General features: G+C 39.0%; 1 protein-coding gene and 1 long non-coding RNA gene across 6 annotated transcripts in view; one reads left to right on the forward strand and one right to left on the reverse strand.

Moving 5' to 3' along the window:
• The window catches only part of LOC136357776 (uncharacterized), a 113,248-nt gene extending 111,657 nt beyond the window's left edge, over positions 1-1,591 (reverse strand). Inside the window, exon 1 of the long non-coding RNA XR_010742954.1 lies at positions 1,014-1,591. This is a non-coding gene — a long non-coding RNA (uncharacterized lncRNA). The remainder of the gene's footprint in view (positions 1-1,013) is intronic.
• Positions 1-12,302, forward strand: part of ENOX1 (ecto-NOX disulfide-thiol exchanger 1) — a 307,210-nt gene that overhangs the window by 136,155 nt on the left and 158,753 nt on the right. The gene's annotated exons all lie outside the window — the stretch shown is intronic.

Below are 12,302 nucleotides of genomic sequence, written 5' to 3' on the forward strand. Positions count from 1 at the left end.
GAGATTGATCATTTAGCAGGAAAAGAAGACACAATGAGCAGCGAAGCGTAACTCAATACAATGCTGAAAGCTGCTTGGCTGTCGTATCAGACTCAACTTAACTCTTAAGCAAAGATTAGCGAGGATAACGTTTGTACAAGCCTGTAAATCTGCTTAGTGATCTGTGACTCTTATGGGCAAATAATGCTTCCTAAACACAGCCTTTGGATGTGTCGAGAGTCCCCTTTTTGAATGCCTGATAAATAGAAGCCAGATTATTTCTTCTGGGAAAGAAAATATTCTTCAAGGTACTACAACACAGGAAGCCAAAAGTTAATTCATATCTTAGCTAATTGTGTTTTGGTCTACCTTAACCATATATGTTGCTAAAGCCTATTTTAACTGTGAGTGACACCCCATAAATATTTGTTCTCTAGGAAGTGTCCTTTATTGCAACAGTGATTATCTCACCTTTTCTTAAAATAATCACCAAAGAAATATGGCATTATAGACCTCAAAACATTTGAAACCTCAAAACTTATTGAAAGTTTGCCATTTCTGTTTGCCTTCATTGCACTGATATTTCTTTGGCTCCTTGTATGAATATGGACTATGTACAAAAAACGTATAAAAGCAATCCACAAGGAAACATCAATGTTATTTTCTGCACCTACACTTAAAGACTCTGGACTTCATGAAACGTGGCATTGAAAAAAGAACTTTTTTCCCATGTGTTTTTTAAATTTTACTTCTTGATCTAAAAAAAATAAAAAATAAAATAAAAAAGGCAACCCAAAGATGTATAAAGGATCCAGAAATGTTTATAAAAAAACCCATAATATTCTAGGAGATACCCTAATACATCAAAGGGGACTTTTCGTTTTGCTATGTAATTATTTGGTTTAACTTCTTTACTGTTTTTGTATACGTAAGTCTAAATGAAAACAGCCCTGTGAAGTTGGGGGGACATACAAGGTAAGGATTAATATTATGTGGGGTTTTTTTAATTGGGTTTTTTAAATATTTTTGATGACTGTTTTCTCCTTATTTTTTCAAGTTGTTTGAAGTTCCAGGATGCTTTTTGCTTCAACCAAATCCATTAAGGTTTTTTTGTGGTCTTGTTCAGGAAACCCCTGTCATCAGTGAAGCTTGTTTGGGCAAGATTAACAATTGCTTTATGACATGAAATCTGATAGCAAGCACTCTGGGTTTTTTGTTTGGGATTGATGAAGGGCTTATAGACCTGTTTAGATCTTGGTCAGCCTATTTACCTTTTACAAAACTGACATAGTTTTCATATTCTTCCACTGCTCTGGAATGTCTCTGTTTGTCTAAGATTAATTAAAAATCAATGCTGGTGGTTCAAAACCTCCTAATTTAGGTTTTTATGCAGAAGTGCTGATACAGCTGCTGTTTAATATGCTTCCAAGCTACTCTACAAGCAAAGAAAGTATTTATCATAGCTGAGTTTCAATTAAAACATCAAAGTAGCTAAGTAAACTCCATGTATCATGGCAGGGGTGGGTCAAGGACAGTGATGGAGGGATAGCAGGCATCTCCTGAGAATGTCACAGACTTTACTTCTTTGTAGAGTCATTTCAGGTTCACTTACCAAATGGTGACACAGAGAAGAAAAGCTCAATCTAAGGAAGCACTGTAAAAGACAATAAAAAAGGAAACACTGACCATCAAAACTTGAAAATCCAAATGAACGGCATGAAACTAGAATAAAATTGGGCATTTGGCAGAGAGGCACACTTAGTGTGGAAGAGTAAACTTCAGAGAAGCTTCTTCTCATCAAAAAAAAGCAGAAGTGATTTATTTATTTATTGAGCATATTTAACTTTCCTGCATCTTTATTGGCATTACTATAATTTCTGTCCAGAAAAACACTAATGTCATTGCTGAGAATCCTGTTTTGCCTGTCATATTTAGAAAGTTGACGATGACCTTTAGTCTATATAACATTGATTTTTTTTTCCTTTTTTCATTTTTTTAATCACCTAATGTATATTAATTGCAATCCATTTCCCTATGTTCCCTGATGTGGATTTTATATGTGTGTGATGATTCAGGCAAGTATTCATGTTTTTTCTTTGTTAATGGCTTTTTTTAGTGTTTGATAAAATGTTCTTAAACAGGTCCCAGCTTTCATCTTTTTCCCAAATAAACTGTTTCTCCCAGCTGAATTTGCTCATAATTGTTCTCAGGATTGCAAAATGAATCCTTTTAACACATCAGGTATATTTGTTTTCATGTTATCCTGTTTGTGATTAAGAAACATAATGAGCAAAAGGTGACATTCATAAAGAAGCAACTGCTAATTTTTAGTTCTGTGGTAAATTTTATGTTATCATTCAAGATTAGGTATAATATAAAATTCCTAGGAGCTAAATGCCGTTCTTACTGAGTTCAGAAAACATCCTTATGTGGAATTTTTGAAATCTTTTTATTTATTTCTAGGGAGCACAAAGCCTCCAGCATGTGCTACTAAGTCCTCTGCGGTAACTCAGATTTCTCTCCTACACAGTATAAAAACAGATGCTTGAGGAATCCCTCGTCAGCATTTTCCTCAGTGTATTTGTGGTCTGGAACAGATATCACCCTGCTTTTCAAAAGCATTCTGCCTTCTGAATGCCTCACTCCACCACACCAGGATGGGCGGTGGGAAGTTTCAGTTGTTTCTGTCCAGCAAGCACTTCTCCATCCTGAGGGCCACAGCTGCAGCCTCTTTGTTGCTCAGCCAGCTCAGGGGAACCAAAGGACCACTGGAATGTGGTCAGTGTGTAAAACCACTTAATTCAAGAGATCTGGTATTTTTTGTAGAACCATAGAATCTTCTGAGTTGGGAGTGACTGCCAAGGGTCATTGAGTCCAACTCCTGGCCCTGTGTAGCACCATCCCCAAGAATCACACCACATGACTGAGAGCATTGTCCAAATGCTTCTTGAACTCTGCCAGGCTGGTGCTGTGACCACCTCCCCAGGGAGCCTGTTCCAGTGCCCAACCACCCCCTGGCTGAAGAACCTTTTCCTGATATCCAACCTGAACCTCCCCTGACACAGCTTCAGGCCATTCCCTTGGGTCCTGTCACTTGCCATAAAAGAGAAGAGATCAGTGCCTGCCCCTCCTCTTCTCGTCATGAGGAAGTTGAAGACAGCAATGAGGTCTCCTCACAGTCTCCTTCAGACTGGATAATTGAGATTTACAAGAAGTGCCATTCTTACAGGAAATGTTAGGCTGATAAAGCTCTGGCCTTTATCAAGGTGGCAGTGCTGGGTTAGTGTTTAATGGTGGAACTCAAAGATCTCGAAGGTCTTTTCCAACCCAAATAATTCTATTAAAAAAGAGTAGAGCACTTTTTAAAGAAATTATGGGTATATGGGATAATATGGGAAATACAGGATCTCTCCACACACCCCTGTGTCAGGGCTGCTTCTAAGGGCCAGGGAAGCTATGGGGGTGGCAGTGCAGGAGCAGGAGCAGTGGCCTTCTTGGCCAGGGCTGGGACCAGGAAGACACGGGGCCAGACAGAGCACAGCTACAGCGCAGTGTAGGCAGGGAGTGAGGAACAGGCCTGGGCAGGAACAGCTGCTGAGCTGTGGGGGAAGAGGGTCCCAGCATCTCACAGCTCCATCCCACACTGCAGCTGGTCTGCACCACATTCAGCTGGCATTGATCAAGCAGGACTAAAATGGCTGCTATCATTCCCAAGGGGTTATTGCTTCTCATTACATCAATGAAATAAGCAACGCTTCAGGTTACACAGGTGGTGCTTGCTGATACTAAACGTGGCATCAGCTCTCCCTGCCCGTGGTGAGTGTAAAAAGACTATAATCTGAATTTAACATGCTTTTTGCTTGACTTTCACACCAGACCTAAATACAAATTGTACAAGAATGTCTTTTAATGTTATTTCTGAACTGATAAAAGACCCTCAGTACAGCCCTTCAGATCTCAAAGTAGAGAAAGCTATTAGATATGTTATTGTTTTAAATTTTAATCTGTTCTGATGTTCCTGAAATGCTCTGTCTGTAATGTCTTTTGTATTAATCATCATAAATATTTTATCCTTTCTGGAGAGGGTATACTGACGTAATGTCTAAGTGAGCAAGGCAACTTATCTCAGCTATTTTATCATACTTACTAGACTTAAAATGAATATTAAGAAGTTCCAACCAAAATGTTGTGCAGATAATAAAGGCAAAAAACCCTGGATAAAGATACAAAATGGTAACCACATGTAGTTATTTCCTTGCTTGCTGTTCTCAAATTCACAGAAACCAGAGGTCCTTTGTAGTGCAGCTGTAAAGCTTCAGTAAGTGCAGCAATCCCTGTTACAAAAATAGTGGGCTTGGGGGATGAGGAAAGTCCCCAAAAGGTGTGATAAAGGTTTTAAAAACAATATGCTTGTTGACTTCTTGTATTATTTTCTTTTCTATGCTGCTCTATAAAGAAGGTCAACCTTGATAGGACTAGGTCAGTAGCTTCATGCCTGTGCTTGGTCTCTGAAAAAAATCCAGGGACATGATGCTACAGAAGATGAAGCAGTGGCAAACATCTCCTATCTCATCTCATCTCATCTCACAGCTCATTGGGTGGTGGGCAGGTATGAGCTTGGGTATATAGTTTATTCCTATTTTCCACATGCAAACAAGTGTATTTCAGGCTTTACCTCTGGTTTTGTCACCACATTCACTTTGCAATGAGAAGAACTATCTTGGATAAAACTGATTTTCAGTGGTTGATGTCTTGTAGGGTAAATGCACAGCATTTATCTATTACCCTCCAAAATACTTGGATCAAACATTCTTGCTGTGGTGCAGATCTGTGTTCAAAGCTTGACAAAGACTTTGGTGTAGCCTTCCATGATGACATTTAAGGCTCTTGCACTCATTACCCTTCTGTAAAAATACCGAGAGCTTCCTATCTCGAGCATTCCTGGAATATGTGCCCAGGCTCCATTTTAGAATCAGATTGACTGGTACTGTCATGCACACCTAAATAATTAATGGCTGTTTATCCAGGTGCTAGCAATGCTTTCTGGTTCATTTTTTTTAATTGCAGCCTATGAAGTGTTACTTGGCTTACATCTTGGCCAAGAGTAAAGTCTGATCAGAACAAGACAGCCAGAGAAATGCATATATTAGAGCATCAAATAGATAAAAAAAAGATACACTCTTCCTTCTGAAAGCCAATCCTATGCCCAGATTGTGGGCATGTTTGCTTCTCGTTATTAGCAGTCATTTGAAGAAGAGTATAAACAAAGGAGCTAAACATTTAGGGAGAGACTACCAAATGTACAGCAAAGCCCTGGGGTAGGAGGCTGTGGATTTAATGGGATTTAATGTATGGTGCTGGTTGTGAGAACATTTTATACATCTCGGTTGGTTTGTGGACTGGATCCATTTGTGCAGCCTTGGCTATTATTGTTTGGTCCCTCTGTTTTATTTTACCTTCACATTACTCAATGTCTGATTATGTTGGACAATACTCACCATTGCTGCTGAGAACATTTTGGACAACAGTGACAAAATGCCAGGGATTACGTCCATATCATTCTATCATGGTTTAGGAAACCTGTGAGAATGAGCCAAGGCAGGCACTGGATGCTTTGCAGAAGGAGGGGTGCCAGCCTAGGATAAATTAGCTAAGTTTGTCTCATTTTTTCCCACCCTGACAGTCTGTATAACAAGAAGATGAACTGTGAGTCCTCAAACCTATTGAGTGATGACCCTTAGTCTAAAAAGTTGGGAGAGGGAAGAGGAAACCTACTTTGATACAGCACGGTGGGAATTTTGCAGATCCTGGGAATTCTGTCATTGTGTTAAGAGCTGAGATCATTACTGGGCATGCTGTTCAGCAAAGCAGGATTTCTGTCCATATTTTCTTTTCAAGTTTATCCAGCCTGTTTTACAGCTGTGATAACTTGTGGCACAGCACAGTCCAAAGGCTGGCATGTCTATGTATATATATAGGCATAACATCAGTTATTAATGCTTGCTATCTGAAATTGTGAGTTGCTGCTTTGAAAAGAATGGATACCTGAATTTTGGGTTGTTATGTGAACCAAACAAAACCAGACAGAATATTTGGCATGTAAGAAAGTATTGTATTTCATTTCATCATAATGTTTTTAGTGATTCCAAAATTCACTAGCTATCCTAAGTTCACAAGTTGTCTTCAAAGATTATGTGCTGCATATCTTCTTTTTATCTTAAGTTTATTTGGAACAAGTATCTATGTCAACTAAACCAGAGATTTCAAGAGTACTGATTATTTCACCAAGGTTAGTATTACCTTGCAATAAAACCTGTTCTTTATGGATTCACTTACTTAGAGCAATACTGCTCTCATATAGGAGGTGATACTAAAATCTCTACAAATGTTTTTCTAAGAAACTGAAATTACTGTGACATTTATGGTATTCCCTTTTCTTAAATTAGGAAATGAAGCAGTTATTTAAATTACTTTCAAAGCAAAAATTATGGAAATTTCCATTTAGGATTTACTCTGAAGAAATGAAAGCATAAAGTGCTCTTTTGGGTGGTACAACTATATTTTAGTATGCCCCATTCCCAGTGGCATGTCACTTGAAAACTGGATGTGAGGGTACATTGTCTTCTTGTGTCTCTTTGCCTACCTGAAGAGGTGACACATGTCTCAAGAGGGACATGTGCCATTCAGATGTTCAACTCTGAGTAGGACCAATGCAAGGTTTTCTGCCTCTGTAGACAGAACCTGAGGCTCTCAGTAGCAGGGTGAGCTTAGGATGCAGAGAATAAGGGAAAGGGGGTTGGAATAATAGCTGAGCTGCTGGAGATGTCCTAGACAGATAAGAGGTCAGCTGCGTGTGGAGAAAGTTACCTTGCCCCACCAATTCTCTAAGAAAGCTGGGGAAAAGGAGTGAGGAGCTTTGCAAAGACAGTGGGGCTGGGGGGAAGGCTGTAGCAGGCACTGGCACAGGTTGCCCAGAGAAGCTGTGCATGTCCCATCCTAGAAAGTGTTCAAGGACAAGTTTGATAGGGCTTTGAGCAACCTGGTCTAGGGAAAGCTGTCACTGCCCATGGCAGCAGGGTTATAACTACAGGTTCTTTAGGGTACCTTCCAACCCAAGCCGTTCTATGATTAGTGAGTGCTCTTTTTCCCCTAGAAAATCCCTCTCCCTCTGCATCCTCCTTTCTTTGGGGTATAAGTTTCTGAGCTTGCATTTCCTGGAGCTTGCAGACTTGTTACCATCCAGCATTTGATTATCACTCCAGCTCATGAAAGGCAGTCTGCCCTCTCCATTCATCTTCAATGATGCCTTCTCACCTTCTTGGTGCTCTGAAGGAGGAAAAGGAAAAGAAGATTTAGAAAAAGAAAATGCAGAGGATCTTCCCAGAGGAGGCACTGCAGTTGTTGCCAGAATTAGGTGTGAAGGTGGCAGCTTCTGAAATATAAAGAGTTTCCTCCCCTTCTCCACCAGATTTGCAACACCAATACATGGGGTGAGACTGCTTATGTCATCCATACCTTTCCAATCATTGACACTGCTTATCAAGAGCTGATAAAATACCCAGGGCCCATCTCTGGGCGATGTCTACCTGCCTGTGTTTGAAGTTTTACCTTTAAAACACTACCTGGACATTTCAATCTCGCCCCCCACCCCCTCCCCCCGCCTCTTTTTGCTAGCTTCATGAAGTTAGGAGTTTAAAGAAAATTAAAAAATGAAAAGTTTTCTTTGGTACTTAACTCAGCAGCTGAACAAAAGTAGTGCAAAAATACTGCAATAGGTGTTGAGTAAGAATGTCTGTTGTGGTAACTATTTTGGGTATAGCTGCTCTTTCATGACAACTCCTTTGAATTATTTCCATGTGGAACAGAGCAGCTCTGACAGCACCTCGTTTTTTAGAGGGAGGCAATTTCCCTCATATATGGCTTGTCAGCTGCTAACTGTGGGTGTGTAAATATAGCTGAAATTTGAAAATAGCGCCGATCTGGCAGAGGTTTTGGGCAGTTATTTATGACTGAATGGATGAGATTTACCAAGTTCAGATTGATGGTAAATGTTGCAGGGCAGGTACATTACCCAAGCTTATGTTTGTATGGAGCACCTTGACAGTTTTATATTGATTTCAATAATACAATTCTTCTATAAACAGCTAAGTGGTGGATAAAGTACGTGGTTTATATAATAACTGTAAGAATATTCAAAAGCACCTCACTTTAATTTTACTTCGGTCTTATTAACCTTTTCTTCTCCCTTTTCTTTTGTGCTTGTTCTCTCGTCATTCTCACATCTCATTTGGGATTTCTCCTCCTCCCACTCCATCTTTCAGCTGTACTTCCACAAGTCATTGGAACCTCCCCCCATACCTCCAAACAATTTGTTTGTGAGGCATCTGCTTTATCTCTGCAGTTTTAACTCACAAATTTATTTCTTGCTTAGTTTATCTTGAGCCATCCAGTGCTGTGTTTCTGGTTTGCATTCTGTCTCTGGTAGGCAATCTTTCTGAGTGTAATCCCTTCCCTGACTTGCCTTGGTATGCTCTTGGTGTGTCAGCTTTTAATTTCTGTCTACGCAAGGAACAGAGAGTCTGCTACAGACAAGTTCCCAGGTCAGCTTTGCCATAAAGCCACTTATTTCAAAATGATTTCAAGCTCATGGAGCTTTTACTAAGGAAGGTCTTAAGAGCTTTTAGGGAGCTAAGAATATGTCTGTCATTTCAAGCCAAATAAAGATGCCAGTATTATATTTACATCTCTCAGTCTTCTGCAAGCTTCCTCTTTGATTGGAAGCTCTCTTCCTGAGAAATCAAATGAAGACTTATCTTACTTTCAAGGTGTTATCTCCCTTTTGATGTGGCTCTTTATGAGATCTCATCCACATAGTCCAGAGAGAGTACTATAGAGCACAAAGCACCTTTTGTGTTGTCATCTCCATGTCTGAGGTGCCAGATCCTCTGTTTCCTAAAATTCAGATAAATCCACTTTTAGTCCTTCATTGTATTAAATGTATCAAAAGAATAGAAGAACCTCCTCCTTTTTCCAGGAGATTTTCAAATGCTATTACTAGTCAAAATCTCACACCATCACAGTGTTGCAGAAGATGCAACAAACTCAAGGAATAATTAGTAAAAGGAATAGAGAAATCTGTAGATGAGAACTTCCTCTTTCAAGAGCATCAGCTTGCTTTAGTTGTATCTAATATGATCTCTAGGACAGAGGATTGCCTTTATTTGTGCTGAGTCTTTGCTGCATACAGCAGCAGCCTTATAGTGAAACTTCAAGTTACTAATTTAGCTTGAGTTGTCTGAAAGCTGGATTTTTGTATGGGTTTGCATTTCTTGCAGATGTTTGTCACATACAGCAAATGTTGCTGGCTGACTGCCCTCAAACACACAGGGGGACAAATAAGGTCCTTGAAAAAGTGAAATACTAATGACTTACAGCCACTTCATATCTAATAGCTAGTGAATGACTTCTTCCTTGAGAGGAATGGGAACGAGGAAGTTTGGAGTTAGCGGTGTGAGGCTTTGTGTTGTTTTTGAAGGAATACTTGCAAATTCTCTGTATGGTAGCTGTCTTTTTAAAGTGCAGGCAAATCAGTATGTGATGATGACAGAAATAATCGTATTATTCTAAGTTTGACTCAAAATATGTATTCCATTGGATGAAAAAACCCAAATTATTCAGAAAATATATTCTAATATGCTCTGCTGGTTTTCAGTGTCTCCAGGGAACTTCATTTTATGACTATCAGCTTGCCTTAAAGCCCTATAATATGTGATTCACAATCTCACCATCCTATTACTTCATGTTTCTGTTTGGAAAGTGAATCAATTTCTGGATCTGATGTATGTATAAACAGCTGCTTTTTCCTTATAGTCTCAAGGGAAATCATGAAATGTCAGAGAATAAAGGTACACAGAGATATAGATGAATTCCAGTGCCGAAAGCTGAAAGTTAAGATGTATCTAAACATTAGAACTTTAATAAGAATTCAATGATCAGTGTTTTGCCAACAATGCGCTCTCTCCCACTTACCAGCTATTTGTACGCACTGTACTTTGGTCACTGGGTGAAGTAACCAGGAAAGAACAAAATACTTGGCAAATTAAATCTAAAGATTTCCACTCCTGCTGTAGAACAGATAGATATAACGTACCATTTCATCTTAAACCAAATTATGTACCAGGACATTTAGATACTTATTTCTGAAGTCATCAGTGTATAATGTCTGATATCATAAGGACTGAGATGCTTAAATCCCAATTATGAAAAAATCTTTAAACTGAAAGTAGAGATACCTGAACTAAACAGCTCTGTGATATACCTAATCTTTCCCCTCCTGCTGTTTTTCTTACTGTTCATTCAAGTACACGTGTGAAAAAAAGGACTTGCTCAAAAGCCCTTTGAAGTAGATGATAATCTGTCAGCTGGCTGGGGCACTGCTTGGACATCACCTGGATGTTTTGTCTTTGTAACAAACACTTCAGACATTTCTTGAGTGTTGATAGAGCGTATGATAGGCACGATGGACCTGACCAACTGGGTCTATTTGGTGTAGTTTTTTATCTTCAGCTGTTATCTTCTGCACATTAGACATGTCTATGTCTTTTGCACATCATGCCTTTGCAATAGCTTTTACACGAAAGATTTTTGAGGAAAAGAATTTTGAGGAAAGATGTAAATGCTGTCTTCGGGATCTAGATGTTGTTTTCAGCTGTCTAATGGGGGCTATAAGGAAGCCCCCTACTAGATGTTTCTTGTAACAGGAAAGTGACAGGAGAGGGAGTGGACACAAATTGTGATGTGGGAAGTCCCACTTGGATAATAGGGGGTTAAAAACCCAACCAAAAGACCAAATCACAGTAATGTAGTCAAGCATTAGAGCAGGTTGCACTTGGTGATATTCAAACCTGACAGTCTTGAGCGACCAGATCTGATTTGGTCACACCCAGAGCAGGGGATTGCACCAAGTGACTGCCAGAGATGCCCCCCAGCCTATGTTGTTCTGTGCTTCTATGAATTCTGTTATTTTTATGTAATTTGCTGTTTTCATCTAACTCTTAAATAAAGGAGAAATATTCTGTCTGTTTTCAGAACCTACTGGGTTTGCTCTCATTTACTTACACAAATGAGAAATGGAAGGGTTGCTAAAGAAAGGATTCAGTGAACTGCAAAACCATATACTTCTCTCTGGAACCATGCATTTTATATATTTGGTTTATAATACCCAGTAGAAAACATGTGCTGAGAGCTCACTGATTTTATGAGCTGAGATATCTGTATCTATGAATAAGATTTATTTGCAGTGTTTTCCTCTCTTTTCTTTTTAATGAACAGAACAAATAAAAGTGTTCTGTGGTTGTTTGGAATATTAAAACATGCCTGCTTTCGTACTGAAAATAAGAACAAGTTTAGTAAATGTAATTATTACCACTGATAGGTCTGCTTTTTCATATAAATATAAGCATCTCTTCTTGCTGTTTCTAATAATCTGTGTCTCAGTAGATGTATGTCTTTTGCACAGTGTGCTTTTGCAATATTTTTTCACCAGAATATTTTCCTTGTGAAGTTATTAAAGTCAAGACCTTTAAAAACTCATCAAAAACTGAGAATTAAAACTGGTTCTGTTTAAAATATGTTTTAAGCAATTTTTCAATGAAATAAGTGTGCTTTTGCAAATTAGGAAGTTACACATTTCTAGTTGATTTTTTTCCTATTTTTAAGCAGAGAATTAGAGAATTTAAAAACTTTTTTAAAAAGCTGCAACATGAAATTCTGGACAATAAATTTGGCTTGATTTAGGGTGGTTAAACAGAATTTGTATGTCAAAATTTCTTATAGCATGGAAGAATGATCTCTTATTTAACACACAATGTATTTTATAGTATATTACAGCAAATGATGGGATATATTTATGGAGGGTGTACATATAGAATATGAACACTAGGTCTTATATGGATGCTGTGTTTTAATTCATCTGGCAGCTAAGCCACTCCCACATATCCTCTCACTCCCTCTCCTGGTGGGATGAGGGAGACAATAAGAAGGGTTAAAGTGAGAAAATCCTGGGCTGAGATAATGGCAATTTAATAGGTAAAGCAAAAGCTGAGTGCACAAGCAAACTCCAACAGAGAATCCATTCACTACTTCCCACAGGCAGGCAGGTGTTCAGCCATCCCCTAGCAGGGCTCCATCACATGTAACGGTGACTTGGGGAGACAAAAGCCATCACTCCAAACATTCCCTGCTTCCTTCTCCTTCTCCCAGCTTTATATGCTGAGCATGACACCATATGTTATGTGATATCCCTTTGGTCAGTTGGGGTCAGC

The sequence above is a fragment of the Sylvia atricapilla genome, chromosome 2 (genome assembly GCF_009819655.1).
Source record: "Sylvia atricapilla isolate bSylAtr1 chromosome 2, bSylAtr1.pri, whole genome shotgun sequence".
NCBI lineage: Eukaryota > Metazoa > Chordata > Aves > Passeriformes > Sylviidae > Sylvia > Sylvia atricapilla.